Genomic DNA, 17,613 nt, shown 5'->3' on the forward strand with positions numbered 1-17,613 from the left:
TCTTGGACTACTACTCAGTTTTGGGGTCCCGATGTGATTTCCGGGTTGTGTTTACGTGTCCGTCGTACACAATCACAGTTTTGGCCAATGTTGACCCGTTTTGTGGACTATTACTCACCATTTTGGGGTCCCGAAGCGATAACCATAGTTGTTGAACGCCAAGGTGCGCTTACGTGTCGGTCATCAACACTCACATTTTTGGCCGATTCTGGCCCGTTTCGTGGACTATGACTCACTGTTTAGGGGTCCCAGAGTGATTTCCATGAATAACGAACCCCAGGTGCGTTTACGTGTCGGTCATCAACACTCGCGGTTTTTGTCGATTCTGACCCGTTTTGTGGACTATTACTCACCATTTTGGGGTCCCGAAGCGTTATCCATAGTTGTTGAACCCCAAGGTGCACTTATGTGTCGGTCATCAACACTCACATTTTTGGCCGATTCTGGCCCATTTTATGGACTATTACTCACTGTTTAGGGGTCCTAGAGCGATTTCCACGATTAATGAACCCCGGGGTGCGTTTACCTGTCGGTCATCAACACTCGCGGTTTTTGTCGATTCTGACCCGTTTTGTGGACTATTACTCACCGTTTTGTGGTCCCAAGGCAATTTCCAGGGTTGTTAAACCCCAAAGTGTGCTTACGTGTTGGTTGTTGAGACTCGCAGCTTGGGCCGATTCTGGTCCATTTCTTGGACTACTACTCAGTTTTGGGGTCCCGAAGTGATTTTCTGATTGACGAATCCCGGTGTGCGTTTACGTGTTAGTCATGAACACTCACAATTTTCGCCGATTCTTGCCCGTTTCATGGACTATTACTCAGCGTTTTGGGGTCCCAGAGCGATTTCCACGATTGACAAACCCCGGGGTGCGTTTACGTGTCGATCATCAACACTCATAGGTTTGGCCGATTGTGGCCCGTTTCATAGACTATTACTCACGGTTTTGGGGGCCCGGAGTGATTTCCATGACTGATTAACTCAGGGGTGCGTTTACATGTTGGTCATCAGCACTCGTGACTTTTGTTGATTCTGGCCCACTTCATGAACTATTACTCACCGTTTTGTGGTTCCAAAGCGATTTCCACGATTGATGAACCCCGGGATGCGTTTATGTGTCGGTCATCAACACTCACAGTTTTGGCCGATTCTAGACCGTTTTGTGGACTGTTACTCAATGTTTTGGGGTCTCGGAGTAATTTCCGCGATTAACGAACAAAGGGTGCGTTTACGTTTCGGTCATCAACACTTGCGGGTTTTTTCGATTCTGACCCGTTTCGTGGACTATTACTTAGTTTTGTGGTCCCAAAGCAATTTCGAGGGTTGTTAAACCCCAAAGTGTGCTTCCGTGTTGGTTGTTAACACTCGCAGTTTGGGCCGATTCTGGCCCGTTTATTGGACTACTACTCAATTTTGGGGTCACGAAGTGATTTCCATGATTGACGAATCCCGTGTGCGTTTACGTGTGAGTCATGAACACACACAATTTTGGCCGATTCTGGTCCGTTTCGTGCACTATTAATCAGTGTTTTGGGGTCCCAGAGCGATTTCCACGATTGTCGATCCCCGGGTTGTGTTTACGTGTCTATCTTCAACACTCACAGTTTTGGCCAATGCTGACCCATTTCGTCGTCTATTACTCACCGTTTTGGGGACCCGAAGCGATGTCCATAGTTGTTGAACCCCAAGGTGCACTTATGTGTCGGTCATCAACACTCACATTTTTGGCCGATTCTGGCCCATTTCGTGGACTTTTACTCACTGTTTAGGGGTGCTAGAGTGATTTCCATGATTAACGAAAGCCGGGGTGCGTTTACGTGTCGGTCATCAACACTCGTGATTTTTATCGATTCTGACCCGTTACGTGGACTATTACTCACCGTTTTGGGGTCCCGAAGCGATATCCATAGTTGTTAAACCCCAGGGTGCGCTTACATGTCGGTCATCAACACTCACAATTTTGGCTGATTCTGGCCCGTTTCATGGACTATTACTCACTGTTTTGGGGTCCCGGAGTGATTTCCACGACTGATGAACTCCGGGGTGCGTTTACGTGTCGGTCATCAGCACTCGCGGTTTTTGTTGATTCTGGCCCATTTCATGGACTATTACTCATCGTTTTGTGGTCCCAAAGCAATTTCCACGATTGACGAACCCCGGGGTGCGTTTACGTGTCGGTCATCTACAGTCATAGTTTTGTCCGATTCTGGCCCGTTTCATGGACTATTACTCACTGTTTTGGGGTCCCGGAGTCTTACCACGACTGAAGAACTCTGGGGTGTGTTTACGTGTCGGTCATCATCACTCCCAGTTTTTGTCGATTCTGGCCCATTTCGTGGACTACTCACCGTTTTGTGGTCCCAAAGCGATTTCCACGATTGACGAACCCCAGGGAGCGTTTACGTGTTGGTCATCAACACTCACCGTTTTGGCCGATTCTAGCCCGTTTCGCGGACTGGTACTTACTGTTTTGGGGTCTCGGAGTGATTACCACGATTAACGAACAAAGGGTGCGTTTACGTGTCGGTCATCAACACTCGCGGTTTTTGTCAATTCTGACCCGTTTCGTGGACTATTACTCAGTTTTGTGGTCCCAAATCAATTTCCAGGGTTGTTAAACCCCAAAGTGTACTTATGTGTTGGTTGGTAAGACTCGCAGCTTGGGCCGATTCTGACCCGTTTCTAGGACTACTGCTCAGTTTTGGGGTCCCGAAGTGATTTCCATGATTGACGATTCCCGGTGTGCGTTTACGTGTCAGTCAGAACACTCACAATTTTGGCCGATTCTGGTCTGTTTCGTGTACTATTACTCAGCATTTTGGGGTCCCAGAGCGATTTGCACGATTCCCGATCCCCGGGCTGTGTTTACATGTCTGTCGTCAACACTCACAGTTTTGGCCAATGCTGACCCGTTTCATGGACTATTACTCACCGTTTTGGGGTCCCGAAGCGATATCCATAGTTGTTGAACCCCAAGGTGCGCTTACGTGTCGGTCATCAACACTCACATTTTTGGCCGATTCTGGCCCGTTTCGTGGACTATTACTCACTGTTTAGGGGTCCTAGAGTGATTTCCACGAATAACGAACCCCGGGGTGCATTTACGTGTCGTTCATCAACACTCACGGTTTTTGTCGATTCTGGCCCGTTTCATGGACTATTACTCACCGTTTTGTGGTCCCAAAGCGAATTCTAGGGTTGTCGAACGCCAAAGTGTGCATACGGGTTGGTCGTTAAGACTAGCAGTTTGGGCCGATTCTGGCCCATTTCTTGGACTATTACTCATATTTGGGTCCTGAAGTGATTTCAATGATTGATGAACCCCGGTGTGCACTTACGTGTCAGTCATCAACACTCACAATTATGGCAGATTCTAGTCCGTTTCGTGCACTATGACTCAGTGTTTTGGGGTCCCAGAGCGATTTCCACGATTCACGATCCCCTGGATGTGTTTACGTGTCCGTCGTCAACACTCATAGTTTTGGCCAATTCTGACCCGTTTCGTGGACTATTACTCACCGTTTTGGGGTCCCGAAGCGATATCCATAGTTGTTGAACCCCATGGTGTGCTTACGTGTCGGTCATCAAGACCCACATTTTTGGCCGATTCTAGACCGTTTCGTCGACTATTACTCACTATTTTGGGGTCCCAGAGTGATTTCCACGTTTAGCGAACCCCGGGGTGCATTTACGTAACGGTCATCAACACTCGTGATTTTTGTTGATTCTGACCCGTTTCGTTGACTATTACTCACCGTTTTGTGGTCCCAAGAAGCGCAGTTTGGGCAGATTCGGGCCCGTTTCTTGGACTATTACTCACTGTTTTGGGGTCCCAGACTGATTTCCACGATTGACGAATCTGGGGTGCATTTACGTGTTGGTCATCAACAATCACATTTTTTGTCTATTCTGGCCCGTTTCGTGGACTATTACTCACCGTTTTGGGGTCCCGAAGCGTTTTCAATGGTTGTTAAACCCCAAGGTATCCTTACATGTCGGTCATCAACAATCGCAGTTTGGGACGATTCTGGCCCGTTTTTTGGACTATTACTCACCGTTTTGGGGCCCCGGAGTGATTTCTACGATTGGCGAACCCTAGTGTGTGTTTACATGTCGGTCATCAACACTCGTGATTTTAATCGATTCTGACCCGTTTCTTGGACTATTACTCACCGTTTTAGGGTCCCGAAGCGATATCCATAGTTGTTAAGCCACAAGGTGCACTTAGGTGTCGGTTATCAACACTCATAGTTTTGGTCGATTCTTTCCTGTTTCATGGACTGTTACTCACTGTTTTGGGGTCCCGGACTGATTTCCACGACTGATGAACTTCGGGGTGTGTTTACATGTCGGTCATCAGCACTCGCGGTTTTTGTCGATTCTGTCCCATTTCGTGGACTATTACTCGCCGTTTTGTGGTCCCAAAGCAATTTCCACGATTGACAAACTCCGGGGTGCGTTTATGTGTCAGTCATCAACACTCACAGTTTTGGCCGAGTCTGGCCCGTTTCGTGGACTTTTACTCACTGTTTTGGGGTCTCGGAGTGATTTCCACGATTAACGAACCCAGGGTGCGTTTACGTGTCGGTCATCAATACTCGCGGTTTTTGTCGATTCTGGCCCGTTTCGTGGACTACTACTAAACCGTTTAGTGGTCCCAAAGCGATTTCCAAGGTTGTTAAGCCCCAAAGTGTGCTTACGTGTTGGTTGTTAAGACTCGCAGTTTGGGCTGATTCTGGCCCGTTTCTTGGACTATTACTCAGTTTTGGGGCCCCGAAGTGATTTCCATGATTGACGAACCCCGGTGTGCGTTTACGTGTCAGTCATCAACACACACAATTTTGGCCGATTCTGGTCCGTTTCGTGCACTATTACTTAGCGTTTTGGGGTCCCAGAGCGATTTCCATGATTCTTGATCCCCGGGGTGTGTTTACGTCTCCGTCGTCTACACTCATAGTTTTGGCCAATGCTGACCCGTTTCGTGGACTATTACTCACTGTTTTGGGGTCCCGAAGCGATATCCATAGTTGTTGAACCCCAAGGCGCGCTTACGTGTCAGTCATCAACACTCATATGTTTGGTCGATTTTGTCCCGTTTCGTGGACTATTACTCACTATTTTGGGGTTCCCTAGTTATTTCCACGATTAACGAACCCCAGGGTAAGTTTACATGTCGATCATCAACACTCGCGGTTTTTGTCGATTCTGGCCCATTTTGTGGACTATTACTCATTGTTTTTGGGTCCCGGAGTGATTTTCACGATCGATGAACTCGGCATGCGTTTACGTGTTGGTCATCAACACTCGTGGTTTTTGTCTATTCTGGCCAGTTTCATGGACTATTGCTCACCGTTTTGGGGTCCTGAAGCGTTTTCCATGGTTGTCAGACCCCAAGGTGCGCTTACGTGTCCATCATCAACAATAGCAGTTTGGGCTGATTTTGGCCCGTTTTTTGGACTATTACTCACCGCTTTGGGGTCCCGAAGCAATTTCCATAGTTGTTGAACTCAAGGTGTGATTACGTGTTGATCATCAACACTCACAATATTGGCCAATTCTGGCCCGTTTCATGGACTATTACTCACTGTTTTGGGGTCCCGACTGATTTCCACGATTAACGAACCCCGGGGTGTGTTTACGTGTCGGTCATCAACCCTCATAGTTTTGGCCGATTCTGGCCCGTTTTGTGGACTACTACTCACTATTTTGGGGTCCTAGGAGATTTCCATGATTAAAGAACCCAGGGGTGCGTTTACGTGTCGGTCATCAACACTCACAGTTTTGGCCGATTCTGGCCCGTTTCGTGGACTGTTACTCACTGTTTTGGGGTCTCGGAGTGATTTCCATGATTAACGAACCCAGGGTGCGTTTACGTGTTGGTCATCAACACTCGTGGTTTTTGTCGATTCTGACCCATTTCATGGACTATTACTCACCGTTTTGTGGTACCAAAGTGATTTCCAGGGTTGTCGAACCCCAAAGTGTGCATACATGTTGGTCGTTAACTCTCGCAGTTTGGGCCGATTCTGGCCCGTTTCTGTACTATGGCCGCCAAGTCAGCAATGTGTGATATGTCACGGTGATTTATGGCGTTAAGGATTCCGATTCCATTGGATCCATCCGCTCGGCTGTCTTCAATGACCCGAGAAGTCATCGTCGGCACGGCGACCGAACGGGCGGTCATGACGAAGCCGCCTTGTCGGAGGGTTTGGCCTACAGCCAGGGCTCCCCTGGAGGCGATGTTGTCCTTGATAACAAGGCGAGCCATCAAACCTTTTTCGACGTCAAAGTGGAACTCTCAATGAAAGCACCAATGTCGGTGTCAAAACCGGCGGATCTCGGGTAGGGGGTCCCGAACTGTGCGTCTAAGGCTAATGGTAACAGGAGGCGGGGGACATGGTGATTACACAGGTTCGGTCCCTCTCTATGGAGGTAAAACCCTACTTCCTGCTTAATCGATCTTGATGATATGAGTATTACAAGGGTTGATATACCACGAGATCTTACAGGCTAAACCCTAGAGGCTAGCCTATGATTATGATTCTGTTGTCCTACGGACTAAACCCTCCGGTTTATATAGACAATAGAGGGGGATAGGGTTACATCAGGTCGGTTAGAGAGAAGGAAATCTACATATCCGAATCGCCAAGCTTGCCTTCCACGCAAAGGAGAGTCCCACCCGGACACGGGACGAAGTCTCTTATCTTGTATCTTCATAATCCAACAGTCCGGCATAATCATAAAGTCTGCCTGTCCGAGGACCCCTTAATCCAGGACTCCCTCACAAGGTATGCTTGCGTGTCGGTCATCAACACTCTCATTTTTGGCCAGCTTTGGCCCGTTTCGTCGACTATTACTCACTGTTGTGGGATCCCAGAGTGATTTCCACGATTAACGAACCCTAGGGTGTGTTTACGTGTCGGTCAGTAACACTCGCGATTTTTGTCGATTCTGACCCATTTCGTGGAATATTACTCACGGTTTTGTGGTCCCAAAATGATTTCCATGGTCGTCGAACCCCAAGATGTGCTTACGTGTTGCTTGCCAAGAAACACAGTTTGGGCAAATTCGGGCCCGTTTCTTGGACTATTACTCATTGTTTTGGGGTCCCGGAGTGATTTCCACGATTGACGAACTCGGGGTGTTGCGTTTACGTGTTGGTCATCATCACTCGCAGTTTTTGTCTATTCTGGCCCGTTTCATGGACTATTACTCACCGTTTTGGGGTCCCGAAGCGTTTTCAATGGTTGTTAAACCCCAAGGTGCGCTTACGTGTCTGTCATCAACAATCGCAGTTTGGGCCGATTCTGGCCCATTTTTTGGACTATTACTAACCATTTTGGGGTCCCGGACTGATTTCTATGATTGACAAACCCTAATGTGCGTTTACGTGTCTGTCATCAGCACTTCTGGTTTTTGTCGATATTTACCCGTTTCATGGACTATTACTCATCGTTTTGTGGTCCCAAAGCAATTTCCACGATTGACGAACCCCGGGGTGCGTTTACATGTCGGTCATCAACACTCACAGGTTTGGCCGATTCTGGCCTGTTTCATGGACTACTACTCACGGTTTTAAGATCCCGGATTGATTTCCACGATTGATGAACTCCAGGGTGCGTTTACGTGTCGGTCATCAGCACTCGCAAATTTTGTCGATTCTGGCCTGTTTCATGGACTATTACTCACTGTTTTGTGGTCCCAAAGCGATCTCCATGATTGACGAACCCCGGGGTGTGTTTACGTGTCGGTCATCAACACTCACAGGTTTGGCCAATTCTGGCCCGTTTCATGGACTATTACTCACCGTTTTGGGGTCCCGAAGCGATATCCATAGTTATTGAACCCCAAGGTACGCTTACGTGTCTATTATCAACACTCACATTTTTGGCCGATTCTGCTCCGTTCCGTGGACTGTTACTCACTGTTTTGGGGTCCCAAGTGATTTCCGCGATTAATGGACCCTGGGGTGCGTTTATGTTTCGGTCATCAACCCTCACGGTTTTGGCTGATTCTGGCCCGTTTTGTGGACTACTACTCACTATGGTCGCAGAAGATTTCCACGATTAAAGAACCCCGGGGTGCGTTTATGTGTCGGTCATCAACACTCACAGTTTTGGCTGAGTCTGGCCTGTTTCGTGGACTGTTACTCACGGTTTGGTGGTCTCGGAATGATTTCCATGATTAACGAAGCCAGGGTGCATTTTCGTGTCGGTCATCGACACTCGCGGTTTTTGTCGATTCTCACCCGTTTCATGGACTATTACTCACCATTTTGTGGTCCCAAAGCGATTTCTAGGGTTGTGGAACCCCAAAGTGTGCATACGTGTTGGTCGTTAAGATTCGCAGTTTGGGCCGATTCTGGCCTATTTCTTGGACTATTACTCAGTTTTGGGGCCCCGAAGTGATTTCCATGATTGACGAACCCCGGTCTGCATTTACGTGCCAGTCATCAACACTCACAATTTTGGCCGATTCGGGTCCGTTTCATGCACTATTACTCAGCATTTTGGGGTCCCAGAGCGATTTCCACAATTCACGATCCCTAGGATATGTTTACGTGTCCGTCGTCAACACTCACAGTTTTGGCCAATTCGGACCCATTTCATGGACTATTGCTTGCCGCTTTGTGGTCCTGAAGTGATATCCATAGTTGCTGAACCCCAAGGTGTGCTTATGCTACGTCTTGAGCTTGCATTGGTTTTCCTCGAAGAGGAAAGGGTGATGCAGCAATAGTAGCATAAGTATTTCCCTCAGTTTTTGAGAACCAAGGTATCAATCCAGTAGGAGGCTCCTCAAAAGTCCCACGCACCTAGACAAACAAACAAAGAACTCGCAACCAACGCAATAAAGGGGTTGTCAATCCCTTCACGGCCACTTGCGAAAGTGAGATCTGATAGAGATAATAAGATAAGCTAAATATATTTTTGGTATTTTATAATATAAATGCAAAAAGTAAGATGCAAATAAAAGTAGATTGAAAGCTTATATGATAAAAGATAGACCCGGGGGCCATAGGTTTCACTAGTGGCTTCTCTCAAGATAGCATAAGTATTACGGTGGGTGAACAAATTACTGTCGAGCAATTGATAAAAAGCGAATAATTATGAGATTATCTAGGCATGATCATGTATATAGGCATCACGCCCGCGACAAGTAGACCGACTCCTGCCTGCATCTACTACTATTACTCCACACATCGACAGCTATCCAGCATGCATCTAGAGTATTAAGTTCATAAGAACAGAGTAACGCATTAAGAAAGATGACATGATGTAGAGGGATAAACTCAAGCATATGATATAAACCCCATCTTTTTATCCTCGATGGCAACAATACAATACGTGCCTTGCAACCCTTTCTGTCACTGGGTAAGGACACCGCAAGATTGAACCCAAAGCTAAGCACTTCTCCCATGGCAAGAAAGATCAATATAGTAGGCCAAACCAAACTGATAATTCAAAGAGACTTGCAAAGATAACTCAATCATACATAAAAGAATTCAGAGGAGATTCAAATATTTCTCATAGATAAACTTGATCATAAACCCACAATTCATCGGATCTCGACAAACACACCGCAAAAAGAGTTACATCAAATAGATCTCCACAAGAGAGGGGGAGAACATGGTATTGAGATCCAAAAAGAGAGAAGAAGCCATCTAGCTAATAACTATGGACCCGAAGGTCTGTGGTAAATTACTCACAACTCATCGGAAGGGCTATGGTGTTGATGTAGAAGCCCTCCATGGTCGACTCCCCCTTCCGGCGGAGCGCCGGCAAAGGCTCCAAGATGGGATCTCGCGGATATAGAAGGTTGCGGCGGTGGAAATTGTTTTTCGTTGGCTCCCTGGATGTTTTCGGGGTACGTGGGTATATATAGGAGGAAGAAGTACGTCGGTGGCCGCTTGAGGGGCCCAGGAGACAAGGGCGCGCCCAGGAGGGGTGGGCACGCCCTCCTATCTCCTGGACGCCTCGATTGCTTCTTGACTTGCACTCCAAGTCCTCTGGATCACGTTCGTTCCAAAAATCACGCTCCCGAAGGTTTCATTCTGTTTGGACTCCGTTTGATATTCCTTTTTTCGAAACTAGCAAAGTGGCCCGCTCGATGCGCGGGCTAGAATTTTAGAAGTCCAATAATTAGAAATTATTATATAATTTTTGTAATTAAATGTTGGAACCAAAGGTGATGATATTTACAAATAAAGACTCATGGCAGGATAGTTTTGACTTAGTATGTTTTGTTTTTTGTTGATATTTAAATATGTATGTTATCCATTTATCATTTACATACTAATTATGCATGTCGTACAGACATTTTTTAATGACCTCGCGTGTTGTATAAACTATGTTTTTATCATTTTTATTGCATGGTTATCATGTTGCATTATTTTATTTTATTCTTTAGACATATATTTAATTGTTTTAATTGTTTCCAATGAGCCACATGTAAACTTGCTAACACTGTGTAAGATTGATATCAGCATGTGAAGTTCGTACGCATATATATAGTATGTGTATATACCTTAAAACTGTCTTGCTAGGTTTTTTTGGCATGATCATTTGATTTAGCTAAGTTAAGACACTTGATGTAGGTTGGATAAATGCTGGCTCATGATTTTTCTTAAGAAATGTTTGCAATAAAATTGTGAACACGTTCTAAATAAAAACATTGTCCAGACAACTTATTAGAAAAACATAGTCCACGCCAATATGTACAAAATGACAATGGTTTCATGGATCCCACCATGTCGATCCTTCGCTTTCATCTTCTCGGATTGTTTTTGGCTTCTTAGTAGCTCCAGACCATGGAAGTAGCCAATCCAGCAGGGAACCACAGCTAGAGTGAGCAGGCAACATCTCAACCTTCTACTAATTATTATATTATGATTCAAGTTGTTTGTACAAATAAATTATGAATGTATTGATTTTGTATTTGGTAACTATTATTTTTGTAAACGAATATTAGTAACTATTAGAAAATAATAATATTAATTAATAGTGTGTTTTCCTAATTAAAAATATCAGACCTATCTGAAATAATTTAACAAACTTAGTAATTTTAGAAAAAGTGCATATGAGGTTATGTATCTTCGATATTTCTTAAATTTCATATGATGCACGAAAAGAGCACTCTTATTGACATACAGTTGAATATGTAGAGTTAAATAAGAAATCAAATTTGTTGAGATAATTACAATATAGAATCACACTTATGTTTTTGCACAAAACGATATATTTAGGGGGTCATCTATTTCACCCAATGCAACAAAAATGTTTGGCCACATTTAACACAAAAGTGGCATATGGGCTGCACACAATTGATTTATGGAAAATGCCAGGGGAGAATTATATCGCTAAAGTGGCTCATCTAGTTCAGATGCCACTTTATACGGAAATATTGAAATGTTATACTGGATTACATATGATCTGAGTGGTAGTGTGAGATCGGAACATAGGCCATTTAATCTCCAAAATATACAAATAGAATGGATATACAATTTATTTTCTGAAACCTTCAATAACATGGATGTATGTCCATTTTATGCTAGATATATATAGGAACAAAATGCATACCATTCATTCTCCAGAAAAATATATATTAACATTTTATTTTATAAATAAATGCCATAACAATTATTATTGATGAATGTATGGAAATGGAATGTAGATGAAAAACATAAACTTGAAAGGACCTAAAAAAATTGTTTTTACTTTGATGCATATTTCGCTATTAGTTTTTATTATGACCTATTTTTGGTCCCTAATAAAATAAATTCTACTTACTTTTAGCCACAAAATCCATCGCAATAGCACACACACAAACCAAATGGCCACCACGTACAGTAGTATGCTTAAGTGACAACGTACAAAGTGCCACATTAGGCTATCTTCATAAGGATTTTGTAGTTTTGAGAAACCTCGTATGTGTAGAGCGACCAACTTTTGAGATGCTTTTCCTAAAATCTAAAGGTGTCATATGTAAATATATCAGAGAAAGGCCGCCCATAACAGTTTCATCATAACTCACTGCTATACTAAAATACTCTCCAAATAGATAGAAACTTTAGAAAGATCTGAAAACTAAAATTTTTGTACTAATACAACATAAAAGAATGCATATATAGCTGAATATTCAATGAACATATCCAGAAAATGATAGTTTGTTTGCATTGTACCTCCTCGTATTTCAAGAAAATATAAATTAGTACGTATACAGATGAACACTGAAACTGAATATTCAGTTAACATATTCAGAAAAAATATTGTTTGTTGGTAGTTCAGTGTAATGCTTGTTGCGGACCTAGAATGCAAAGCTAGCTATAATGAACGGGGTCATTAGATCTTTCGAGGAGTTGTGGATGCTTGCAGGAACGTCCAAACTGTTTAGATCAAACTACTGTAATTAACTTCCAGTTGCCTAAATGTTATATGATCTAGTCAAATACAGATCAAGCGCAACTAATAGCAACAAAATATCATGTAATCGAACAGTTAGCAATCAATCAATAATTTTGACCATGGAAGTAGCCAATCCAGCAGGGAACCACAGCTAGAGTGAGCAGGCAACATCTCAACCTTCTACTAATTATTATATTATGATTCAAGTTGTTTGTACAAATAAATTATGAATGTATTGATTTTGTATTTGGTAACTATTATTTTTGTAAACGAATATTAGTAACTATTAGAAAATAATAATATTAATTAATAGTGTGTTTTCCTAATTAAAAATATCAGACCTATCTGAAATAATTTAACAAACTTAGTAATTTTAGAAAAAGTGCATATGAGGTTATGTATCTTCGATATTTCTTAAATTTCATATGATGCACGAAAAGAGCACTCTTATTGACATACAATTGAATATGTAGAGTTAAATAAGAAATCAAATTTGTTGAGATAATTACAATATAGAATCACACTTATGTTTTTGCACAAAACGATATATTTAGGGGGTCATCTATTTCACCTAATGCAACAAAAATGTTTGGCCACATTTAACACAAAAGTGGCATATGGGCTGCACACAATTGATTTATGGAAAATGCCAGGGGAGAATTATATCGCTAAAGTGGCTCATCTAGTTCAGATGCCACTTTATACGGAAATATTGAAATGTTATACTGGATCACATATGATCTGAGTGGTAGTGTGAGATCGGAACATAGGCCATTTAATCTCCAAAATATACAAATAGAATGGATATACAATTTATTTTCTGAAACCTTCAATAACATGGATGTATGTCCATTTTATGCTAGATATATATAGGAACAAAATGCATACCATTCATTCTCCAGAAAAATATATATTAACATTTTATTTTATAAATAAATGCCATAACAATTATTATTGATGAATGTATGGAAATGGAATGTAGATGAAAAACATAAACTTGAAAGGACCTAAAAAAATTGTTTTTACTTTGATGCATATTTCGCTATTAGTTTGTATTATGACCTATTTTTGGTCCCTAATAAAATAATTTCTACTTACTTTTAGCCACAAAATCCATCGCAATAGCACACACACAAACCAAATGGCCACCACGTACAGTAGTATGCTTAAGTGACAACGTACAAAGTGCCACATTAGGCTATCTTCATAAGGATTTTGTAGTTTTGAGAAACCTCGTATGTGTAGAGCGACCAACTTTTGAGATGCTTTTCCTAAAATCTAAAGGTGTCATATGTAAATATATCAGAGAAAGGCCGCCCATAACAGTTTCATCATAACTCACTGCTATACTAAAATACTCTCCAAACAGATAGAAACTTTAGAAAGATCTGAAAACTACAATTTTTGTACTAATACAACATGCATATATAGCTGAATATTCAATGAACATATCCAGAAAATGATAGTTTGTTTGCATTGTACCTCCTCGTATTTCAAGAAAATATAAATTAGTACGTATACAGATGAACACTGAAACTGAATATTCAGTTAACATATTCAGAAAAAATATTGTTTGTTAGTAGTTCAGTGTAATGCTTGTTGCGGACCTAGAATGCAAAGCTAGCTATAATGAACGGGGTCATTAGATCTTTAGAGGAGTTGTGGATGCTTGCAGGAACATCCAAACTGTTTAGATCAAACTACTGTAATTAACTTCCAGTTGCCTAAATGTTATATGATCTAGTCAAATACAGATCAAGCGCAACTAATAGCAACAAAATATCATGTAATCGAAAAGTTAGCAATCAATCAATAATTTTGACCATGGAAGTAGCCAATCCAGCAGGGAACCACAGCTACAGTGAGCAGGCAACATCTCAACCTTCTACTAATTATTATATTATGATTCAAGTTGTTTGTACAAATAAATTATGAATGTATTGATTTTGTATTTGGTAACTATTATTTTTGTAAACGAATATTAGTAACTATTAGAAAATAATAATATTAATTAATAGTGTGTTTTCCTAATTAAAAATATCAGACCTATCTGAAATAATTTAACAAACTTAGTAATTTTAGAAAAAGTGCATATGAGGTTATGTATCTTCGATATTTCTTAAATTTCATATGATGCACGAAAAGAGCACTCTTATTGACATACAATTGAATATGTAGAGTTAAATAAGAAATCAAATTTGTTGAGATAATTACAATATAGAATCACACTTATGTTTTTGCACAAAACGATATATTTAGGGGGTCATCTATTTCACCCAATGCAACAAAAATGTTTGGCCACATTTAACACAAAAGTGGCATATGGGCTGCACACAATTGATTTATGGAAAATGCCAGGGGAGAACTATATCGCTAAAGTGGCTCATCTAGTTCAGATGCCACTTTATACGGAAATATTGAAATGTTATACTGGATTACATATGATCTGAGTGGTAGTGTGAGATCGGAACATAGGCCATTTAATCTCCAAAATATACAAATAGAATGGATATACAATTTATTTTCTGAAACCTTCAATAACATGGATGTATGTCCATTTTATGCTAGATATATATAGGAACAAAATGCATACCATTCATTCTCCAGAAAAATATATATTAACATTTTATTTTATAAATAAATGCCATAACAATTATTATTGATGAATGTATGGAAATGGAATGTAGATGAAAAACATAAACTTGAAAGGACCTAAAAAAATTGTTTTTACTTTGATGCATATTTCGCTATTAGTTTTTATTATGACCTATTTTTGGTCCCTAATAAAATAATTTCTACTTACTTTTAGCCACAAAATCCATCGCAATAGCACACACACAAACCAAATGGCCACCACGTACAGTAGTATGCTTAAGTGACAACGTACAAAGTGCCACATTAAGCTATCTTCATAAGGATTTTGTAGTTTTGAGAAACCTCGTATGTGTAGAGCGACCAACTTTTGAGATGCTTTTCCTAAAATCTAAAGGTGTCATATGTAAATATATCAGAGAAAGGCCGCCCATAACAGTTTCATCATAACTCACTGCTATACTAAAATACTCTCCAAACAGATAGAAACTTTAGAAAGATCTGAAAACTACAATTTTTGTACTAATACAACATAAAAGAATGCATATATAGCTGAATATTCAATGAACATATCCAGAAAATGATAGTTTGTTTGCATTGTACCTCCTCGTATTTCAAGAAAATATAAATTAGTACGTATACAGATGAACACTGAAACTGAATATTCAGTTAACATATTCAGAAAAAATATTGTTTGTTGGTAGTTCAGTGTAATGCTTGTTGCGGACCTAGAATGCAAAGCTAGCTATAATGAACGGGGTCATTAGATCTTTACAGGAGTTGTGGATGCTTGCAGGAACGTCCAAACTGTTTAGATCAAACTACTGTAATTAACTTCCAGTTGCCTAAATGTTATATGATCTAGTCAAATACAGATCAAGCGCAACTAATAGCAACAAAATATCATGTAATCGAACAGTTAGCAATCAATCAATAATTTTGACCATGGAAGTAGCCAATCCAGCAGGGAACCACAGCTAGAGTGAGCAGGCAACATCTCAACCTTCTACTAATTATTATATTATGATTCAAGTTGTTTGTACAAATAAATTATGAATGTATTGATTTTGTATTTGGTAACTATTATTTTTGTAAACGAATATTAGTAACTATTAGAAAATAATAATATTAATTAATAGTGTGTTTTCCTAATTAAAAATATCAGACCTATCTGAAATAATTTAACAAACTTAGTAATTTTAGAAAAAGTGCATATGAGGTTATGTATCTTCGATATTTCTTAAATTTCATATGATGCACGAAAAGAGCACTCTTATTGACATACAATTGAATATGTAGAGTTAAATAAGAAATCAAATTTGTTGAGATAATTACAATATAGAATCACACTTATGTTTTTGCACAAAACGATATATTTAGGGGGTCATCTATTTCACCCAATGCAACAAAAATATTTGGCCACATTTAACACAAAAGTGGCATATGGGCTGCACACAATTGATCTATGGAAAATGCCAGGGGAGAACTATATCGCTAAAGTGGCTCATCTAGTTCAGATGCCACTTTATACGGAAATATTGAAATGTTATACTGGATTACATATGATCTGAGTGGTAGTGTGAGATCGGAACATAGGCCATTTAATCTCCAAAATATACAAATAGAATGGATATACAATTTATTTTCTGAAACCTTCAATAACATGGATGTATGTGCATTTTATGCTAGATATATATTGGAACAAAATGCATACCATTCATTCTCCAGAAAAATATATATTAACATTTTATTTTATAAATAAATGCCATAACAATTATTATTGATGAATGTATGGAAATGGAATGTAGATGAAAAACATAAACTTGAAAGGACCTAAAAAAATTGTTTTTACTTTGATGCATATTTCGCTATTAGTTTTTATTATGACCTATTTTTGGTCCCTAATAAAATAATTTCTACTTACTTTTAGCCACAAAATCCATCGCAATAGCACACACACAAACCAAATGGCCACCACGTACAGTACTATGCTTAAGTGACAACGTACAAAGTGCCACATTAGGCTATCTTCATAAGGATTTTGTAGTTTTGAGAAACCTCGTATGTGTAGAGCGACCAACTTTTGAGATGCTTTTCCTAAAATCTAAAGGTGTCATATGTAAATATATCAGAGAAAGGCCGCCCATAACAGTTTCATCATAACTCACTGCTATACTAAAATACTCTCCAAATAGATAGAAACTTTAGAAAGATCTGAAAACTAAAATTTTTGTACTAATACAACATAAAAGAATGCATATATAGCTGAATATTCAATGAACATATCCAGAAAATGATAGTTTGTTTGCATTGTACCTCCTCGTATTTCAAGAAAATATAAATTAGTACGTATACAGATGAACACTGAAACTGAATATTCAGTTAACATATTCAGAAAAAATATTGTTTGTTGGTAGTTCAGTGTAATGCTTGTTGCGGACCTAGAATGCAAAGCTAGCTATAATGAACGGGGTCATTAGATCTTTCGAGGAGTTGTGGATGCTTGCAGGAACGTCCAAACTGTTTAGATCAAACTACTGTAATTAACTTCCAGTTGCCTAAATGTTATATGATCTAGTCAAATACAGATCAAGCGCAACTAATAGCAACAAAATATCATGT

Source organism: Triticum aestivum, chromosome 4B, assembly GCF_018294505.1.
Source record: "Triticum aestivum cultivar Chinese Spring chromosome 4B, IWGSC CS RefSeq v2.1, whole genome shotgun sequence".
NCBI lineage: Eukaryota > Viridiplantae > Streptophyta > Magnoliopsida > Poales > Poaceae > Triticum > Triticum aestivum.